This window comes from Kryptolebias marmoratus, linkage group LG15 (assembly GCF_001649575.2).
Source record: "Kryptolebias marmoratus isolate JLee-2015 linkage group LG15, ASM164957v2, whole genome shotgun sequence".
Classification (NCBI taxonomy): Eukaryota; Metazoa; Chordata; class Actinopteri; order Cyprinodontiformes; family Rivulidae; genus Kryptolebias; species Kryptolebias marmoratus.
In genome coordinates this window covers 12,547,785-12,553,784 of record NC_051444.1, presented here as the reverse complement: position 1 = coordinate 12,553,784, position 6,000 = coordinate 12,547,785, and the positions used below count along the sequence as shown (strand labels likewise).

Here is a 6,000-nt window from a genome sequence, read left to right as displayed (position 1 = left end):
TGGTTAAAACACAAAACCCCAACTTTACTAAAGTGGTAAAAGTTTTAGCCTCCCGACTGTTCTTGGAATTCAGGAGAGGCCTAAAATGCAGGAATGTATTTAATTATATAGAAAATTAGACAAAAATTGCAATATCTTGAGTAAAGACTGTCTGTAAAACTAGGGTTAGGGTTAAACACTAGGGTTAGAGTGCGGCTTTTTGATGTTTGTCTCTTTCTTACTGTTTATTCATTGTCACATGCTGTTTTTATTTTGTTTTTTAATTATGTAAAGCACCTTGAAATGCCTTGCTGCTGAAATGTGCTATACAAATAAAATTTGATTGATTTGATTGATTGTAAAAGAACAAATAAAGGTCAGGTTAAATGTTAAAAATCAAATCAGTGTTTGTGTGCGTGTGTGTGTGAGAGAGAATGCAGGCATGTGTCTAAATAAAATGAGAGATGATAGCATAAGTGCAGAGCAGAGTTTCTCTTTATTCCTCTGACAGATTTTATTTATTTATTTTAATTTGGAGCTGTAGAAGTTACAGTATACAACTGAAAACAATAAATAAATAAAATTTATAAATACATATATTAACACCTTGTCAGGATTGTACCAAAATGTAAAATTACTATTTGACTGACAGCAATTTACAGCTGGCCATACAAGGAAGCTACAAGAGTTGAAATTTTAAATAAATTAATTAAATTTGAAAAGTCTAACACGGAAGTTCACGATAAAGCAGTGAATCAGGACGACCTGGAAAAGCTATATTTAACAGTATATTTTAAAGCGGTCAGTATAGACCCGCCTTCCTCCTCTTATATCTCTCACATGCATACACAAGTGGGCTCACAAACTACTACTATACATACACACATGAACACATATACAACCCAGCTCGATTTATAATAGTTGGCATGACCTCGTGGCCTCTCTCAGGGAGGAACTAAGAGAGTTCAAATTGTGGCCTAATTACGCATCGCTCCGCTTCACTCCCTCCGCCTTGTGCTCACAGAAAGTAGAGCGCTCAGCTGCGGCACACACACACATAACCGCCGACACACACTCTCATGCTCTGCTTTGAGAACAGACGACCTGTTTCAGAAAGAACGCCCCCCTTCCTCGCCCATGTCACACACACACACACACTTATACGCACTCCAATGTGACTACAACATTTGCAGCTCTTGCACAAATATCACCAGTTAACCACACAAACAGACACATGGACAGTTCTGGGGTCAACCTACATTTTATGCACAGTGACACCCTGTCACTGTACTGGGAGTTCACAAAGGGGGATGTCAGATACTTGAGAATAATGTCCAAAACATGGCTTCATTATTTGATTTGTGTATTCCAAATTAATGTAAAAAAAAATAAACATAACTGTACAATCAATGAAAAAAAGCTGAAGTTAATTAAATAAAGAGTAACCATCTGGTAAACAGAACTAACAAGAACTAATCAAAAAGTTAACATCCAGATAAATCTTACAGAGAGAAGCACACACAGGTCTCTGACACTGAAGAAATTACCTGAAACCAAACTCTGACATTTTAATCTCTATTCCATGACCAGTGTTGGCTAACACATTTTACATTTTTATACTGTTCGAAACTGGACTGATGCATTTTTGTTGTTCTGTTTTAGGTATCGAGGTAAAGTTGATGCGCTGATACAATTGAGCCAACAAAAGGAGTAGTGACAGAGACAAATGGGTGTGTGTGTGTTAAATGAGAGGTACTGCAGAATGTCACAAAGCTCTTATAACATGTTTGTGTTGTCACTCAGAAGATTCTGTAACAAGGCTTGTCTTTTCTTTTAAGCACTAAACTGCCTCTGTTTGGTCTGCATGAGTTACCAAAATGGAAAAGCAGCAACTTAACAAAAAGGTGTCACTTTTCTGCCAACATGATATGACTGCTGGGGAAGCATTAAGGGTTATTGTGTTATTAGGGGGAGAGAGAATCACCAGGATTGGCAAAACTTCATGCAGGATTTGAATTTTTGGTAAGACAGAGCTACTGTTATTTACATGCAAGTCGAATCAATTTGCAAGCAATTGTTGCCAACTGTAATAAATCTACTTAAATATAATGCACTGTATAGGTCTGCTCGTATTGGGCGTGTTGCTCTTTTAAAATGCAGATCTGGGATTTTTGAAAGATATGCCTGAAGCAAAATGGTTTAGGTAACAAAATCAAAAGAATTTCTCAGTCTAACCTTAGTAAACAGTGAAATACACCCAAAACCGAAAAGAAAATGCGATCCGAGGTGAAAAGTAAAAACACAATATTCTCACAGAGAATAAAAACTGAGGCTCCAGGATGAAAGTAGGTAATTTCCACAGTCACCTCTCCTGCCTCCTCATCTGAACTGTAGTATTTAACTGTATTACTAACCAGGATTAAACAAAAAAATAAATGTATACACTCAGTTAAGGCCTGTGATCAGAGCTAACAGGTGGAAACTAAAAGGTAAGTTTAATTTCTTCTTCGTTTTTTTCTTTCATTTTTTGTTATTCTTAGTCCTTCTTCCATCTTGGTTATTCATCAGTGTGCAGTATCGTCTCTCACATCCCTCTTGTTTCAAATAATGATGAAAGTAAAGTAAAAATTACAACAGTGAAAAAAGAGTGGGGGAAGCTGTGGTTCTGTGTGTGCATAAAAGGCTGGAAGGTCTCTTCCTAAAAGCTACAGAGACAGATCTGAACTGACCCAGTAGAGTCACAGAAACACAGCGGCTCTTTCTATTTTTGCCTTTTTTTTGTTCTGTGTTCGGACCCACAGGCTTTTCCCACAGAGCTGCCACAATACATACCGCACTACCTTCTCCATGCATATGTGCCTGTATTCGTAGACGTGCAGGGGTTTGAGTGGATGAGAGTATATGTGGGTGCATGATTTTGTCCTGCCCTTGAGAAGATGTGGCTTCCATTCTGAATGCAGAGAGAAAACAAAGCAGAAAGTCAAAGCTAACTGTGACTACCACATATTTCTATTTTAATTATCATCTTATCTTTTCAGCTGTTGATGTTGCTACATAAAAATATCTTACAGTTAAGGATTTCGACCTAAATACATGTACATAAAATGAGAACAAGCTTGAGGAATTTGAAACACACAGCTATAAAAGTCTAAAGCAGCATTTTCCCCATAATGATAGAATGAGAAAGACAAATCATAGATCATAAAAGAATCATATAATATAAAAGAATGCTGTTCAAAAATGGAAAATTTCATATTATACTGTCAATGCACTGTAACAAACAATCAATGTAGTTAAATTGGGTCTCCTCTCAGTCAAGTTAAATACTTCAAAACCTGCATTAGAAGAACTGGACAAAAATAATTTTTCTCTGTCTGTTTGTTAGCTAACACTCACAATCTAATTTTGAGAATTTCTTTCAACAGCACAAAGTAACTGTAGTTAATGCTCCGCTACAGAGTGGTATGTCCATGCCTAAACTGCTGCAGACTACATAATTAGTTGTTCTGAGGCAAACAAACTGAATCCAAAAAACTTGTATGCATAGGAGCAGACGCATAAAAAAGGACGGAAGCAGGAGAGAACAAACACTAATTATTGTCTAGTGGGCAACATTTCACATTAGTCAGGAAGTTCCCAAATTGTGAAAGCACTTATTTTTGCAAAATGAAAATAGTGCTTAGTATAAAATGCACGTGTACGTGCTGTGTACCAGCTCTGACACACACACACACACACACACATTTTTGAGTATCTGGAAATATTCTTTAGGTAATTTGTTATGTATATGTGTTGGTTTGAGCTGTTGGGGGTAATCACCATGCATCAACCTTCACAAGCCAAATGCAGCATGTGCGGCACACTCCTCTGTATGTGTATACACTTAATTCCTAAGAGCATTTTCTTCAGTTGAAAGTCTGCTTTTTCTGCACCAGGCTGCATATATATGTACTGTGTCTGTGTGTGACTTTCTAAAGTCACACACACAGACATAGAAAAGGAAAGGCTCAACTCATTGAAGTATTGATGTGCTTCAACCTTGTCTCTTTTCTGCACACACACATGTACCTGGCTGGAGCAAAGGTGAAATGGAGCTCTTTTCATGAGGAAGCAGCATTGACAACAGATCGCTCATTACCAGGGTCACTAAACACACACATACACACACACTTGGCAGCAGGTGACTAATCCTTTACATTGTGTCTGCTTTTAATCTGAATCATGACAGCAGATACTGTATTTCTTTGGCTCTGTATACCACACTAAGTCTAGGGTACAATGTGCAGAATGAATACATTTTATTATGATACTTGACATTAAATTATTATGTGAATTAATTTTCAAATGCCCACTTCTTAGGGATCACTCCAATATGTCTGCTGAGAAAAGAAAATCTTTAATGAAATGCCACAAAAGCAACATTTGTTGTCCTGTATATTTGAGTGTGTGTGTCATTTCAGATCAGTGCCATCATCACACTGCTGATCATCTGTCTTGTACAGTCAAACCCTTTGCAAACATCTATCTTTGTGTGTGTGTGTGTGTGTGTGTGTGTGTTAAGCGGGCCTAAAGGGAGCTGTAAAGCGTCACTTGGCTCTTTTCCCTACAGCTGTATCTTTGACCTGATGGTAACCTCGGCGCACACACTTTTTTCTTTTCTTAGACATAGATTCAGAAGAAGAAAAAGCTCTTAAAGATGCACACAGAGACCTATGAAGGAAAAAATACTCTACCGCTTGAACATATTAACACACAACAGAATTTTTGAGTTTGACCTCTCCAGGTAAGAATGTTGTGTGTTGCAGTGACTATTATCGCCACCAGTGTTTTGGCAGTTGACTTTAGAGTATTGACCCGGGTTTTAAAGTCAGGGTATTGATGTTGTAAGTGTAGTAATGACCTAATTGATCAACCACTTGCTTAATGCTGACAACATTAAGAACATGTTGGAACTCCATTACAAAGACACTTCAAATGACCTGAGAATACACACACAGAGCTTTTTTTTTTCATTTAAGGATGTTTTAGGCCAAGGTTTTTACATCACATAACTTGAAGATCACAGTTTAATTAGCTGTCCTTTCAAAAATGTAATAAATCACGAGGGTAACTTTTGTTGGTTTTCGAGACTTTTCGGGCGTTACATCACACTGGGCTATCAGTTGCCTCCCTGTCTGTATCTTTGTCTTTCTCAAACGCCAGCCGTAATGGCAGTGCCAGGCAGGTGACGGTGATGCCGAGCCGAAATGACACGCACACACATACACAAGCGTCTCCCTACAGACGCTCTTAATTAGACTCCACCCGTCCCCCACGGTCTCTGTGGCAGGCGAGACAAAGGGAGGTTCACTCGTTTGGACGTGTGAGCGTGTGTGTGTCCCCGTGCGTGCGTGTGTGTTGTGTGTTTGTATCTGAGGGGCCTATCTTTAGCAGATGCTCATACCTCTCCCGTCTCTCTGTGTGTGGAGCAGCGGTGCTATCATTAAAGTGTCATTGAGAAGTGGCACCACTTAATTTTAGCTGCTCTCACTGGGGGTGCTGAAGGAGATGCTGGAGACTGAGTGGGAGAGAGGAGGGGGGAAATGAAGACGGAGAAGGGAGCTGCATTGGCGATACAAAGGTTAGATGCAACGTATAGGGAGAAGGAAGGTAGAAAAAACGAAAAATGAATAAAATCAATGTGTATGCATGGGCAAAAAAACCCAAGATTTGCTCTAGCAGCAGCTTTTTGTATATCTCCGTGCGCTCTTAGCTCTCAAACCACTTCCTCCAGTCAAAGTTTTGTGATCAAGTCTATTGTGTGTGATAAGAGTTCAAATTTGATCAAACTACTGAATAATAACATAAAAGATAATGTAAAACGATGAAGAAGAACATTTCTGCTACATTTCAGGCAAATGTTTCAATTTTGCAAACAACTGATTGACCTCAGATGAGTTATATGAGACACACACACAGAGCTACCAAGTGGCGTCGGGCTCCGTAATGAATCTATGTCTCAGGGATGTCAGGTGAGAAGCA

The 6,000-nt window shown here is 38.7% G+C and overlaps 1 long non-coding RNA gene across 1 annotated transcript in view; it reads right to left on the bottom strand.

The window, feature by feature from the left end:
- Positions 1-305: 305 nt before the first annotated feature.
- Positions 306-6,000, bottom strand: part of LOC108237344 — a 42,233-nt gene continuing 36,538 nt past the window's right edge. Inside the window, exon 4 of the long non-coding RNA XR_001808630.3 lies at positions 306-2,929. This is a non-coding gene — a long non-coding RNA (uncharacterized LOC108237344). The remainder of the gene's footprint in view (positions 2,930-6,000) is intronic.